The following is a 16887-nucleotide window of genomic DNA, read 5'->3' as shown; positions in this document are numbered from 1 at the left end:
CCAATCTTCATTATTTTAATCAATACAATTACATCACTGCAAGAAAATACAATGGAGCTGCAAAAATACGAGTTCTCTCCACAAGAAGACTAATCCAACTCTCCCTCTAGAGGTAAATTAGACTTGTCACTTATACAAAATGATTACTAATCATTCTCCCTGAAAGGAGGAAGCTTTCCCCACCAAAATCCCTTGATTAGTGGATCTGGTTCCCAATACTAGGAATCTACATTAAATGGCAGGGAACACATTCCTAGATTTTCTCAATCATTGGAGTTCCACGATCTGTGCCATAATACCATAATATCTTATTGATTTATTATTTAATATTGATCCTCCTATAGTAGGGAGCAAGTCCCTAAATTATCTCCTCCTCCAAATCTTCATGATATGCCCAATATTCTCATAATATTCCACGAAAATAAATAATATTAGGCACAAATATGCAATTAGGCATAAACCTTCCTAATGAACATATTAAAGTTAAAAATACATTATCTAATGCAAAAATAGAGGTTTAATGTGTTGAAGGATGGTTAGATGGGCCTTAATTTATGTTTAATTTAAAGGCATGGGCCTTAATTTAAGTCTAATTTAGAGGCCCATCAGTAAGGACTGAGTAAAAATATGATTTGAGGCATAATATCATAAGCCTTCCATTCTATAGTGAAATTTCAAGTTTTCCCTCATCTGAGTTTCACAGGATTACAAGTCCTGAAGACAAATCAATGTCTATGGAAGAACTATTACATAGTTCCATAATAATGAAAATTGTCTTCGTATCAATTTTGAACCATTATAGATCTCCATCAACTCTTTGATTCACTCTCGCTCAAGGAAATTCAGATCAAAGTCAAAGTTTTTATGGAAGAAATTTGATTTATATTCCGTGTTAAAAAGTTTGTTCTACATTTGGAGAAGTATCAGAGATCTCTAAGCAAGTGGCTTTGTCCAAATTTATGATCCAAGGTATGATCTTCAAATGTTGTGATATAACATTCAAGTTTCAAGGGATATTGTTTAACTTTGTGTTGGGATGGGAAGGTTCCGCGTGGTAGACTAGGGTGACGTTACATTGTACAGTAAGCCAAGCTTTGACTGGCTCTATCTTTTGATCCAGAAGCCCAATTGAGGCAAACTTTATATTTTTTGGAAGGTCTCGATGAGATGAACATAACGATGTCATCTATTTTAATATTTGAAGAAGTTGGAAAAGATTGTAAATTTAGACCCCATTTCCATAACTAGACTTTATAGGTTGGGTCATTAGAGTAATTGCCTCTTTCTACCCTTAGTAGGGGTTAGAGATAGTATGGGGGTGTTACACAATGCATATGAGATTGAATTTCTAGTAGGGGTAGGCATATCTCCCAATTAAATGAGGTAGATTTGTATCCCTATCATGCCAATGACAAAGGATAGTGAGCAAGTAATAACCAGAAGGAATAACAGATTCAATGGAAGAAATAATTACCAACAATAAATCCTTTCGAACATGAGAAGATTTTGGTCAAAATAGTAAGCAACAAGACTAAGGGCAAGAAGTATTTTGAATCATTGGTCAACTAGAAGGATCATCTGGTTGAAGATGCAACTTGGATTACTACCACAATGATACGAAAAAGTGGCAATATTGTTGAATACCTCATGGACATAATTCCATGAATATTTTGTCCCTTAGGAGTGTGATGCAAGGGCATCATTCAAATTTACAAATTTGTTTTTAGAAAGTCAATATTTTTACAATGGGAGTTGGTTCCCATGAATTTAGAAAATAGATTTTTATAGGTCTAAATAAAGAAATATGATCTCTTTCAAATCATACTGATAGTTAATTTATTTCGGATAAGGATGGATAGGTTATGTTATCTTTGGGTAGTAGATCTTATTTCCATGGATTTGGATAGGTAAAAATATGCTCATATATATGTTTGTAAATCTTTGTAAAAAAACGTTTTTGAAAACTCTGTAGGTGGGGGATGAATATATTGATAATGAAGCTCAGTTTCCAATGATTTTTTTCATCCTTTCTATATAATCTTTACATCTTATATAAAGTAAATAAATAAAATGTTTATGTGTATCCTGTGGAAGTGATTGTGTTGAGTCCCCTACTTTTATGCGTCAATTTGAGAGTGATTCAGTCTTTGTGTGTAACTAAAGGAGACAAAGTCTATTTCATGGTAAACTTATGTGATTTGAGTGGTAGTGTGATTAAACTCATAGGAATGAATTATTCATTTTCCAAAATTCCATTGGAAACCCTTGTTGTAAGCCTGAACATATAAAATGCTTCTACAATCAACATGTTTCCAAATTTATGTTGGTTCGTTAGATATGGGAAATGAATGGTGTAAATATGTTGAACATTCCCTTACTAGTCAACCACACAAATAGATCTCAAGCATTGGTCTTGAAGAGATCGATAACAAATGAATTATTTTTTGGAATGAAGCACTTATATTGTGTGTTGGAAGGGAAGAAAACGTTTGCATACACCAATCTATTATTTACCCAAAAGAAAATGCTCCATAATTAAAATCATTGTGATATTTGAGAAATTTCCCCTCACAAAAACACAATGTAACCAAATTTTACCAAATAAAGTATCAACTTTTAAGATTTTTTTTCCTCTTTTCAATATCTACTTTATCTTAGTTTTGTTGTTTTAAGAGTAGAAATCTATAATTGATTACTTCCACATTGTGATATTTGAGAAATTTCCCCTCACAAAAACACAATATAACCAAATTTTACCAAATAAAGTATCAACTTTTAAGAATTTTTTTCCTCTTTTCAGTATCTACTTTATATTGCAAGATAACTATTTCCTAGTTTTGTTGTTTTAAGAGTAGAAATCTATAATTGATTACTTCCGAGATCAAAATGAAGAAGATGAAAACAAGAAGATAATTATCTATTGTACTTATAAAACTACCTATTTTATGCATAAAAAGACAATAAAACAATCACATGTTCATATATTTTTGCATTATTATTTAAACTATTTTTAATATATACCACTTTAAGTTGATTATACATTTGATGTGATACTTTAAATAAACAATAAATTTAAATTATACCTTTAATATGATATTTTGAAAATAATGAAAACTTTTTTTTTTCATTAATTCATTTCTTCCAATAATTAATATAATATTTTGAAAATAATTAAAAACATTTTTCCCATTAATTCATTTCTTCAAATAATTATAATAAACTTGGTTCAATAGTTGAATGTATAAATAAGAGAAAATGTCCACATTTAATAAACACAAATACATTTATTATAATGTGTCTTAATCATAACTATTCACTTGATGCATTAAAAGTTAACATTAGAATTTTGCTTTTAATAAAATATATTATAATTTAATTATTATTTTTCTAATTTTTTTAAACTATAATCAAAATAATTAATCAAATTTATACAATATCGATCTATTTAATAAAATTTTGAGAAATATTATGTATTCCCATTTTAGACTTTAAACCATCAACATTATATTATACAAAAATGGAAAGAAAACTCTTTTTTATCTGTTTAAATAAAATATGTTTTATGGAAAATTAACCATATATGACCGTTCATGCACATCATAGTGCATGCCAACCATTTTCTATTAAAAATTACATACTCTGGACACATTGTTATTAAATTAAATTTTAAATAAAACTAAACTTTTATATTTGTCTACCCTAATTTTTTGTTGCATCATAGAGCTACAAAAATCAACGTCCTTGCCTTGTATTGAATGAGAAGTCATTAAAGTTAAAACAAGTGGTTGCATTAAAATAACACAAGGTTACAAGGTAGTGTCAGCCTGTCCCTCTTTTTATGATACCAATAATATAATAATGTAAGTGGTTGCAGTGAAATAGTATATAAAAGTGATATTCTCATAGTAGCATTTCATATTCACTAAATTTTAAATGAATGAAATCATTATCTATTTTAATATTATATAGATTTGGTTTTATATTCATATAATAAAACTATCTTGGTAAAAATTATAATCATTATAATAATATATTTTTTAATTATCAAAAACAAAATTATAATCATTATAATAATATATTTTTTAATTATCAAAAACAATATTTAAAATAAATATATGAAAATATTTTTGTAAGAAAATTTATTTAAAAATAATTTTAAACAGTTAATTATCTATATTTATTAAAATCAAAATTTAAAAGTAAAAGATTATTTTAAGTTTTGTTAAAAAAAATTGTTGAATTGAGGCCTCTGTGATCCATATCAAGTTTATGAGAAATTTTTCAGCGTAAATTACATGAGATTTCATTTGTCCAAGTCTTTATTTCATTTGTCGATAAATGAAATATCATGTGATTTACGCCCAAAAATTTCTCATAAAAAAATTGTGTTTGAAATACATTAAGAGAAACATTTCAAGATCATTGTTTTGTTGATTTATGAGGTTATAATGATTAGCATTATGACATATTTTGAAATTATAATTTAATATGGAAAGTGTTTTTTTATTGAATCCCTTATTACTATATATAGATTTTTTCATTCTTGTTTTGTGAATTTTTTAATCCCCAATTTTGTTATATAGCTTAGGGGAGTTGGCTCATATTTTAACAATTTCTTTGTGCAAGTCAAAACTAAGAGATATTTTTGATCTTTTAGATTGAGGTTGATTTCCTTTTACCTTCTAATTCTTTATTACACCATGAATTCTCCTTAAATTTAAATGTAATACTTTTTTATTTTCTTCTTTAAATTACTCAAAACCACATTTGATGTTTTACATTAGGCTTCACCCTCTCCTTGCATTATCTTAATTTCCTTTTATCTTAATTCTCCTCTAGTTTAAATTAATAATATTATTAATATCTAGAAAATGATATCTTTTTATATTTTCCAATGATTTAACCCAAACTTGACACCTTTATGCCATGAATGATTGGTTGGAATATGAAACAATTTTGAGGAAGTACCTAATATTTTTCTCATACATTAAGTACGTAATCATGGTTATGCTCTCAATGGGAAAACAATAGCTTTTATGAATAGGATAGGATATGGTATATTGCCTTTAATTTTGAGATTATAGGTTATAAAAAAAAATTGGGCCTACTCTATAATGCATCTCAAAATTTTATAGGAGTATAAGATAACCGAAGTGATGAGTAAAAGGAGAAAAGGAGTTTTTTCTTGTTCAGTTGTCAAAGGTCTATGAACTTGCACTTGTTTTCAAGCCCATAATAACTTTTCTCCCTCCATTTAACCTTTTTCAATGTTTACACTTATTTTCAATCCCATAATAGATTTCCACCCTCCATTTATGTCATCTCCATGTCATACCTCCAATTAAACTTATGATAAATATAGATATTTGTATGAAGGCACTTCCTCCAAGTTGTTGTTGTCATACACAATTATCATAGATGATATTTTTGGATATAATTATCATAACTTTCATTTTATCAATATTATTCACGGTCATAAAGCATATGTCTTTAACAATTCTGAATTGTTTACTAAGGTCATAGGGACTCCTAACTATAAGAACAATATAATCACCTTATAGAACAAGGATAATGACTATATCAATGAGAGTTGCACTATAACCAACTTATTAATGTATATGTTGACAAGGAATTTTTTAGGGGTGAAATTTCACCAACTGGCTATTTTGTGGACATTTTCTTTAAAAAAAATATTTGTCCATTTAATTACAAATTTCCCTACTTTATATATATATATGATTCAATTGATGATTTTCACCAAGAATTTATTGGTTATGATAGTAAATTGCATGTTTTTTTATTGAATATTCGTCTTAATTCTATATGATGATTTTTCAAACAAAAATAGTAGCTTATAATACTATGCATAGACATAATATTTGAATCCTTCAAAAAAAATATAAAACAAGTTCAACAGAGTATTCTTAAATTTAATGTATTGAAACTAAAAATTATTATAAAAACAAATTATAAAATTAACATATCGCTTATAAAAAAACAACATTTTTCCTAACCACATAAACTAAACAATAGAAAATACCATTTATTTTAATTTTAAATAGGTAAATACTGATATAAAAATTGATTTTACAATTGAAGAATATTTTGGTCCTTCCGAATTGTAATTTCCAGTATGATCCAGACAGAGGAAGCCAAAATTTGAAGTCCCGTCATTTGACTATAAAAAGATTCCATGCATTCAAATTTCAAAGTCCTCGTGGATAAGAAATCCATCGGCCAATTAAATACTGGCAGATTTAACCGTGTTGAATAGTGAAGGTTGTCGATCGCGTTTTGATTAGACCTCCACTTGCGTTTGTTCAATTTGGCGGATTCTCCCTACACGCGTATATAGAGGGCATTCTTGCATAACTTTATTTGTCAAATTAAGCCTGATTATTCAGTGCTTTCGCAGTGTAAAAGCCCTGTAATGTAATGGGCTCCCTTCTCTTCTTCGAGAAGACCGGCAGCAGAAGAGAGAGAGCACAGCCCCAGTTCTGACCAGAAAGGAAAGAAATGTCAGTGGAGGAGCTGTGCTCCCTCTCTTCTTCTCTCGACATTCTTGGAATTACAGCAGCTCTCAGATACTTTGCAGCAGATCTTAACTGTAAGTTCAGTCTGAATACATTGTTCTCTTCTTATATTATTGTTGCAGAGGAAATAGCCTTTTCAATTTCTCTTGATTTATTTAAATTTTGAGGGGAACCTTCAGGTTTTATGCTGTCTTTTCATATTACTGATTTTGGTTTGGTTTTGATTTTCATATGTGAATAGGTACACTCCCCAAATGACAAGTTCCATGTTGATGTTTTCATTTTCACATTTTTTTTCTTTCTAAGTTTCATTTTTACATCTAGGTATGATTTTAAATTTGAATTTCATGTTAATGGTTTAAAGATCTGATAGGTTACTAATCTTAACTAAGTTTAATTGGTTTGATTTTTTTCCTGTGATGTTTGAAACTTTTTTAAGTTTAATTGATTTGATTATCTTTTTCTTTTCCGATACCAATCGATGTTTGAGACTCCCTTATTTGTAAAACAAAAAACCCACCTCCATACAACTATCTAACTATTAAAATCTACAAAAATGTATCTACTCTACCCCTTTCCCTTTCTCTAAATGTAATAATAATATATTTCTTATTTTAAAAATTATATTTCACTCCATACCCAATTGAGATATAATCTTCTTTTATCAAACAACCATTTTTCCATCTGCTTTGTTTACACCAATTTGTTTTGGATTTGTAAAAACATCCAGAGGTAGGCCTGTGTCTTTTGAAGGAAACACAATGTTGCTTTGCATACTCCATGTAACAGGCAGTCAGCTTTTCTTTATCACTTCTCTTCTGGATTCTTGTCACCTTTGGGATCTCTTCTAAGATATGTTAATGGAGCAGTACTTTATCTAGGCCCCACTATTGCAATTACAGGTATTTACAAGAAACTTTTTGCATGTTTACAGTAAATTGTTCCCCGTTGCAATATTTGCACTAGGTGTCATTTCAATGACTGATATCCAAAAGCAACTCTAATGGGACACAGCACAATGTTTGCATTAGTTGTTTCAATCACTGATGTCCAAAAGCATAAAGCAACTATGATGGGACAGGACATTTCAGGATAAGTCATTTTTAGTTATATTAATAATATTTTTGGGAATATTTCAGAGTTTGAGGGAAAGAATGAATTCAAACAAAAAAAATTGTTTTTATTTTTCCAAATTAAAATAATTTTAAATTTTATATTCTCATTTTTCAAATTCCAAAATATTCCTCAATTTTATAATCTAATTATATTCATAATAATACAATGCAGGTTAACAATAAATCTATATGATTTGTACTCTCCTAATATTTCAATAAATCTTAAAGTTGGTTAAGAGATTCACATTGGCATTTCAGCGTCTGGATCAATTGAAATGGGTGATGTATTTCTTTTTGGTTTTGACTCTGCCTTGGCTTCTGTCATTGAATCATCTGGATCTGCATATATGATATTTATTAGTGAGTTGTATACCAGTGACGGATATCATTAATAATAATAAAAAACACAAGTAAAATAACTATAAATCTATTTCAAACGCCAAAATTCTAGAAATTAAAATTTATTTATAGTAACTAATATAGTCACACTTTAGATTGATGGTAAATAAGTAATGCAATAGTCACACTTTAGATTGATCGTAAATAAGTAATGCCATTATTCACGCGTTCAAAAAAGAGATGCAAGGTTGCCGGTTAAGAAAATACAGGCGAATTTTGTTGTACTTCAGTTAATCAACAACATAGCTATTCAGAGTAATATTATAACCTCCAGAAAAATATTACCGTTAAACTTTTGTCAGTGTGTAACATGAAAGGTAAAGAAACGTTAAAATCCATCGATGTCTACTGTTAAACTTTTGTCAGTGTGTAACATGAAAGGTAAAGATACGTTAAAATCCATCTGACTGTTTCTTAAATCAATAACCAATTGAAATCAAAAGTTATTAGGAAAAAATATAAAGTAAATAGTTGATGAAAGTTATTAATGGTAAATAGTAAATGCCTTCGTTTCCTCGTTCTATTTTCAAATGTTGCATTTTCAAAAATAAAAATAACGCAGTGATTGTTAACTAATTTTTTTTTTGGGATATTGTATGTTTACATATTTTTTATTTACCGTTAGTAAAATTAATAAAAGATTGTGATTTGGTAATTATTCTTTTGTTATTAAACGATAGTGATTTGGTAGATTAGATTTTAAGCTTTTATGGTAGTTTTTTGGGGTAGCATGATCCGGATTATTCACAATGTTATGTTTATTATGTCGACGTTTCGAATCCTAAAGGGGTCCATCATCAGGACCAAAAATGATAGATTATGAATGATCGTTTTGAGAGAAAAATCTTCCGACCAGCATATATATTTTTTTTTTGTATAAATATTGAATGATTTCATTTAATGATATAATGATTTATTGTGGAGTTCAATGGCCCTGTACAGTTGTATTAGAGCAACGAGGTTTAAAAGCATCAGAGTAATGATCCATAGAGCTTATTTTGAATTCCATTGATGTTGACATATTCCCGTGGGAGTGGTGGTTTTGGAAACCAACACCCCAATACCACACATCATGGAATTTGAAACCAGCCTACATGCCCCAATAATTAATTGGAGTTATCAATTTACGCATTGAACGGTTTTGTCAAAATGTCCCCAAGGCCACTTACTTCGTTAAAATACGACAACTTTTTGTGCCGTCATATACTGTTGGATTCGTCAGAGCCAATCCAGATGGTTGATTGAATTTGGTTGTTATACACACATGTAGTTGTGAGGTTTGTTAATTAATTTTCTATTAATTAACATTAATTAAGTTTTTTGAGACGGTTTTTTTGTTTAAAGCTGGCATGTATCACCATTTGGGGTTGTATCATGACTGTTTTATTTTTTTGATACAAGTTGTGTACATTGTGTCCACGTTGTGCATCAGATATTTTGTTACATGTTCAATTAAAAATTGAACTAAATCAATTTTTCTCAAGTTTTTTAATCTAATTTTTTATAAAAAAATTGAAATTCATAATTTCTCTGGTTGGAGTTGTCCTTTGTGGGAAAGAAAATTACCATAATGGATAAGAAATTTAAAGAGTGCATCGATTTTTAATGATTTGCAGCAAGATTATTGTGAAGGGAAGAAAGACAGAGACGATAAAGAAATTGCACTAGAAGCTTCAAAAGATGAAAAGCAACGTGCTATTTGGGAAGTCAAAAACAATAAAGCCTATGCTGTGATTACAACATCAGTCTCAAAAGAGGTAAGCAAATACATTCATTCCTGTAAAACAACATATGAAGCATTAGACATTTTAAAGTAACTCTATGATTCACATTCTGAATTAGAGATTATTCAGTTGTTATTGAAGTTATTTAATTTGGAGATGAAGGACAATGATCGAATGAGATTGATTTCTGAAATTAAGGTTATTTTCCATGATATAAAAACCACATGTGTTAAAGTATACTTACAATTAACTACCTTCATCAAGGCCCTGCACCTGCATATTCTCACTAATTGGAATCTATCTAAGCTAGTGGACAATTAAAGGACATTATTTTTTATAAACTAGTGAATAAAATTACAGAAAGAGAAAAGGATTTTAGGAAGAAAGAGTTTTTTTCTAATTCAAATATAGAAATTGTGCGCCATGCACAAAAGGAGCGTAAATCACAAGTTGAATATGCCAGAGGTGGAAATAATATCATAGGTCGAGGTAGAAGAAACTTTAGAGGCAGGGGGGGCAACAATAACAACACTCGGGGTGATAGACAATAAAATGACCATTCACATAAGAATTTTTAATCTAATAAACCAAATATCTAATGTTATAGATGTAACAAACTTGGTCATAGTTCAGTTAATTGCAAGGTTCCTTATGAGAAGATTAATAATGAAAAGAAAGAATCAATTAATGACAAGACAAAGCAACCACCTTCTGACAAAAGTAAAACAAATTAATCTTCTCATTATATAGTTTCTCACTGCAATTTCAACATTGATAATGTTTTTAATACTGCATTTTCTTCATGGGAGGAAAGTTGGAATTTAGATTCAAGTGTTACCTCACATATGACATTCCGGAAATATATTTTTGAAGGTTTTAGTGATAATGTTGATGATGTTGTATATTTCACAAATAAATATGAAATTAAACCATGAGGAATTGGATCAATTAGATTAAAGATTCCACTTTTAGCATATTATGTTTTAAAAGATGTTCTTTATATACCACAATTTCAAAGGAACTTAATGTCCCTCATTCATATCAGACAACAAGGACATTCAATCCATATTTTTTATGGCATTATTGAAATCCGTAGAGAAAGTGATAATCCAGCAATGATGACGGGTGTTGAAGAAGGTATATTGTTGAAATTAAATAGTATTCCATCTACTACACAGTCTGCTACAAATTCAGCTCTATTAGTGTAGCAAAATAATCTTTTTCCTTCTAGTTTATTATGGCATGCAATATTTGGTCACATCAACTATAACAACATTAGAATTATGAAGGAGCAAGGAATTAAAGGTCTCCCCACTATTCCAAGAAAGCTCACACCATGTGATGCTTGCATTTTGGGGAAACATTGTAAACAACCATTTCATAGTTTTGTTTCTTGATCTTCCATAAAATTAGGTCTCATACATTCAGATTTATGTGGACCTATGTTTGTACCAATTGCTAATGGAAATAATATATACTCACATTTATTGATGACTATTTGAGGATGTGTTGGGTTTATCTTTTGAAGGAAAAGTCACAAGTTTTTGATATGTTTAAAACATTTCATGCTATGGTTAAAAATGAAATTCAACAGAATATTGGTACATTACGGATAGATAATGAAGGTGAATATACTTCTAAATCTTTTGAACAATATTTAAGGGATAATGGAATCAAACACCAAACTATTATTCCATATAATCCACAACAAAATGGTGTTGCAGAAAGGATGAATAGGACTTTGCTTAACATGGTTAGATCAATGATGTTTTTCAAAAATGTCAAGTTAATATTTTGGGGAGAAGTAGTACTTTGTGCAACATACATTATAAATAGATGTACTTCTTCTATCATCAACAACAAATCAACATATGAACTTTAGTACAACAAGTTGCCAGCAGTTCAACATTCTAAAGTTTTTGGATCTACTTGTTATACAATTATTCTTAAGCATCAAAGAAACAAATTAATTGATAGAAGTCATAAGTGTATTTCTTTGGGTTATTCCAGTACATCAAAAGTATACAAATTATATGATGAAGAAAATAGAAAATTTATTCTTTCTAGAGATGTCATTTTTTAGAATCTGCAAAATATTTCGCCACTATTGATAGACAAGTTTCTCATTTAGAGATATTTACATCCAAGAAATTTTATTTTGAATTTGAAAATACAGTTCCACATACTGAATAGGGGGTTCCCATTTTGCATCACTCTATGGGTTTTCCATCTTTAATACATGAAGATGTTTTTGCTGAGGAAAATTTGGAAGATAATGATGTTTCTGCAAAGTTAGAAAGTGTTCCTGAAAAACGTGTACTTCAAGATGAGCAGCCCTCACACCCACCTCAATAATCTTTGAGAAGATCCACTCATATTTGCAAATTTCAAGGAAAATATGATGATTATGAGACATGCAGTTCTTCTACAAGTAATGTTTCTCATGAATGTGAATATAATTATTCCAAAATTAGTGAACCTAATTGTTTTAAAGAAGCTACTAATTGTGAGGAATGGAAGGATGCAATGAAGAAATAATATGATGCCCTTATAAAAAATGGCATACGGAGGTTGTTGGATCCTCCTACTGGCATCAAACTTATTGGTTGTAAATGGGTCTATAAAGTCAAGTATAAAGGAGATGGTTCACTTGAAAAATACAAGGCCAAAATTGTAGCTAAAGACTATGCTTAGAAGGAGGGTGTTGATTATACAAAGACTTTTTCTCCTACAGAAAAATGATGCACAATCAAAACTCTGTTTTCTCTTGCAGCAGAAAAAGGACGAAAGATACATCATATGGATGTGAAAACAACATTTTTGAATGGAGATTTGAAAGAGGATGTCTACATGTTTCAACCTAAGGTTTTTTGTTGTCAAAGGCAAAAAAAATAAGGTATGAAAATTGCAGGTAAAGGCATTATATGGATTGAAACAAGCATCTCGTGCTAAGAATGAAAAATTAACTAAACACCTCCTTAAGTTGAATTACAAAATTTTTCACCTAGATGATGCAACTTTATTTGTCAAAAAGATTGGAAAATATGTTGTATATCTATATTTCTATGTTGATGATTTGATTATTATAGGGAACAATGATAATTATATAGTGCATGTTGAAAGGGAGCTGCAGAAAATTTTTGACATGATAGATTTGGGTTTGTTGCATTATTATTTAGGAATTTTTTATTTATTAGAAGAAGTAGGTTGGAAGGTTATTAAACATATTCGGAATGTAGGATTGTAACCATGTTTCTACTCCTATGGAACATAATTTGGAAATTACTTCCACTGAAGGAAGTGCATTTGATGATCCAAAAAAGTATAGACAACTTGTTGGAAGTTTAAATTTTTTAACAACTACTAGACATGACATTACTTTTGTTGTAGGGATACTTTCCAGGTTCATGCATCAGCCCTGCAAAACCATTAGAATGCAACAAAGAAAGTGTTGAAATACTTGAACATCACTCAAACTTTTGGCATCAAATACTCCAAAGTTACAGATTTACATCTCACTGGATATTCAAACTATGACTTTGATGGTGATAAAGAGAATGAGGTATCTACTTCTAGTTATTTGATGAATCTTGGATCAGCATCCATTAGTTGGAGGTCACACAAGCAATTTGTACATGTTGATTCTACCACCGAAGCCGAATATGTTGCAGCAGCTTAAGCCATAAAAGAAATCATTTGGCTTCGTAAGATACTTAAAGACTTATAGGAGAAGCAAAAAGATTCAACTCTTTTATTTGTCGATAATTCTTCTACAATTCAGTTGGCCAAGAATCCAAAGTTTCATTATCGAAGCAAGCACATTAACACGAAGTATCACTTGATTCGACATTATGTAAAGGCCAAATTTATTCATCTGACACATTGTCCTACTTTAGAACAGTTAGCAAATATATTCACCAAAGCACTATGACGAGAAAACTTTGAAAAATTCATAATGTTACTCAGCATGTCAGATGTCTCTTCGAATAATTTAGAAGGGGAATGTTAACTAATCCTTTGAGATATTGTGCATTATTAGTTTAGAGTTGATTAGTTTAGATATCTTTGTTTTAAAGTTGGCAAAACCACCAGACAATTGTGATTTGGTAACTATCCTTTGTTTGTATAAATGTTAAATAATTTCACTTAATGACATAACAATCTATTGTGGAGTTCAATGTGCCTATACAGTGATTTTATTTTAAAATTTATCATTAGTTCTATTTTTTTTCTTTTAAAAGTATAACACATTTGCATTTTCAAAAATAAAAATAAATGTAGTACTCTTCTTTTAAAATATTATTATTAGTAATATTTTATTTTTCCATTTCAAAAGTATAATTTTTGTTAATTATAAATTTTGCAAATCAGTTAGATGTGTTTGTTTAATAAATATTTTAATGATAATAATTGAATATTACTCATATTAGTTTTAACCATATCTATTATATTTTTTAAGTTATAATGTTGGGAAAAACATATTTGTAAGTTAAATTAAAAATAAATTTACATATTCTATTTATATAATGGATGTTGACCTTTTTGTAGGGGATTAGATATTTTTTTTTATTTTCTAAAACAAAAATGTGAAATATCTCTTTATTTTATAGGATTTTGCACTGTTTAGTTATTTGATTTTTTTGATAATCAAAGTTTTTTTAAGGGAGTTTGTGATTTTGGGGTAATGTTGGGATTTTTGTTTTCAAGGTTTTGTGGTTTTTGGAGTAATGTCGGGATTTTTATAATTTCTTGATTCTTGGATTTTGATACCAACTCTATGTATTTAGGTTTTCCTTTCGGATTTTCCATTACATTTATATCATTCACTAGCCTTTGAGGATATTGGGAACTCTTTGGGAATTTATGGTTTTGAGATAGCTCTAACATGATTATGTAAATATGCTTATATTTGTCTTGAGATTAACTAGCCTTTGAGGATATTGGGAACTCTTTGAGAATTTATATTAAATCATATCTTAAGAGAGCTCTAACATGACTATGTACATAATTTTGTATTTGTCTTGAGATCAACATTAGTAAGGGCATTTTGGACAAAGTATTTTTCAAAAAAAAAATCTTCAACATCCTTGGGTATTCAATTATGATAACACAAAATTTCATTGCCATATATGTTTTCTACCAAAAAAACCTGAAAGTCACTACTCCCCTTGCTCGTGTTCATTCCTCCAAGAAATGTGGGACAAAAACAAATTAGAAAGATAGAATTTGTTGGAAATGGCGATGATCAAAATGAGGATCAACAATGAAAAGTTTCAAAAGTAAAATTTTATCTCCCTTGTTAACATTGAAGATATGTATACCAAATTTTCTTCCCTATAGGAGTTATATTTTCTTGAAGGTTCTTTAGGTGGAATAAAAATACTTCATGAAACTAATTTGTTTAATTCCAATAAAGATTTAATAACCTATATGAACCCTGATAATTTCACTGACAATATACCCTCTAACATAATATTCATCATGGTGATCCTTCTTCTAAGGGTATCAAGAATTTAAAATGAAGGGAAAAAGGAGAAGAATCGATTATTTGTTTTATGGGAAAGAAATCATATGCATTATCTGTGTATTTTTATTTATGTACTTTGGTTAACACATGTCTTCTAAGTGTTGTTATGTTATGGCAGGAAATCTAATTTCCTACCTCTTCAACTACTTCCTCTCTTCTAGTAGCGCTTATCTTGTCAAACTCTCACTTATTTTTTTTCAGAGATCGAATATTACCATACATCATCAACAATGCATAAGACGTGTGCAGCATAATACCTCAATGCAATATTAATTAACCAATGATCAATCCTAGGAAATACTTCAACCATGCAATCATAAATAATTGAATCTTTATGATACGATATCAAAATTTACCATATGTTTGGTATGATCATGTCCACGCAAAATCAAACTAATATTCACAGTACAAATAAATAGATGCATGAATTGATGAGTTAGATCAAAATAACCCTTTCCACAATTTCCTATTGACCTCACGCCTCCAATGATCTACTAATAGTTGGGTGCCTTCTCTTATTCAATTGTACTTCTACTGAAACATCAATAGTAGCTTCATTTTCCCAAGGCCCTCTTGTGTACACAGAAAACAACTTCTTCAATCAGAGAATCAATACACAATTAAACTTTGACTTAGATAAAATCAAATGCATAATACATGCATGGTCTTCATTATCCATTAATTCATAACAAGATCCTATTCCATTATAGTAAATCCCTTTTTCATTAAACTAGATTTGTGCATACATATATTTGGAGGTGTTCATTCTCTTTGTGGCCTGATTTCTCTTTCATTTGGCCATTCTCTCATTTCCCATAGGATTAAAATAAGCAGAATCAAGAAATGTAACAGTTTTTCTAAATCATAAAAGCATTACATAAATCACCCATAAATAACTCCATAAATCATATTTTCCTAAATCCTAAAATCACTCAATAAATCATCCATAAATCACTCCATAAATCATATGTTTTCTAAATTTTAAAGTCACTCAATCTATCCTAGAACCTCTCATGCTTTTCAAGGTATATTTGTTTTTTCCTTGTGGACAAAATATCACATATCCATAGTTTTTCTAAAACTATGAATCATCTAGGTCTAAAATTCATAAAATATACCAACTTGGAAAATTCAATCTATTTATATAGAATAATATAAACCCTTCTCAAAAATCAAGACCCCTTTTTAAATATTTTTTCTCCTCTATGAATTAATGACATGGAAGATCTAATGCTCCCGCATCAGACTCCCAAGATATAAAAAGTTCATGACCTCATGTTCATGCGTCATCAATTTCCAAATCCTCTAGAATCCCATACTTTACATTTTTGTCAATCATCCATCTCATCATGATGTTATCTTTCTACATCTGCTTTTGGAACTTCACTATGATTCCATGCTTTCTCTTCTTTCTGCTTACAATACTCCAAGATAATCATCTCTACCTTCCACTTATCATCATGGTTCTATTCACTATTTCAAGTAGAACTTTGTCAACTACGAAAACAATCGAAATAACAGTATACAACCAAACCAATGTACCTTCACATTTACTCTTGTCTTCATTTACTTGTATAATTGTTGCCTGA

This window comes from Pinus tabuliformis, chromosome 3_2 (genome assembly GCF_031772625.1).
Source record: "Pinus tabuliformis cultivar Carrire ecotype Pingquan chromosome 3_2, CPIR1, whole genome shotgun sequence".
Classification (NCBI taxonomy): domain Eukaryota; kingdom Viridiplantae; phylum Streptophyta; class Pinopsida; order Pinales; family Pinaceae; genus Pinus; species Pinus tabuliformis.
Note: the sequence above shows the minus strand (reverse complement) of the source record.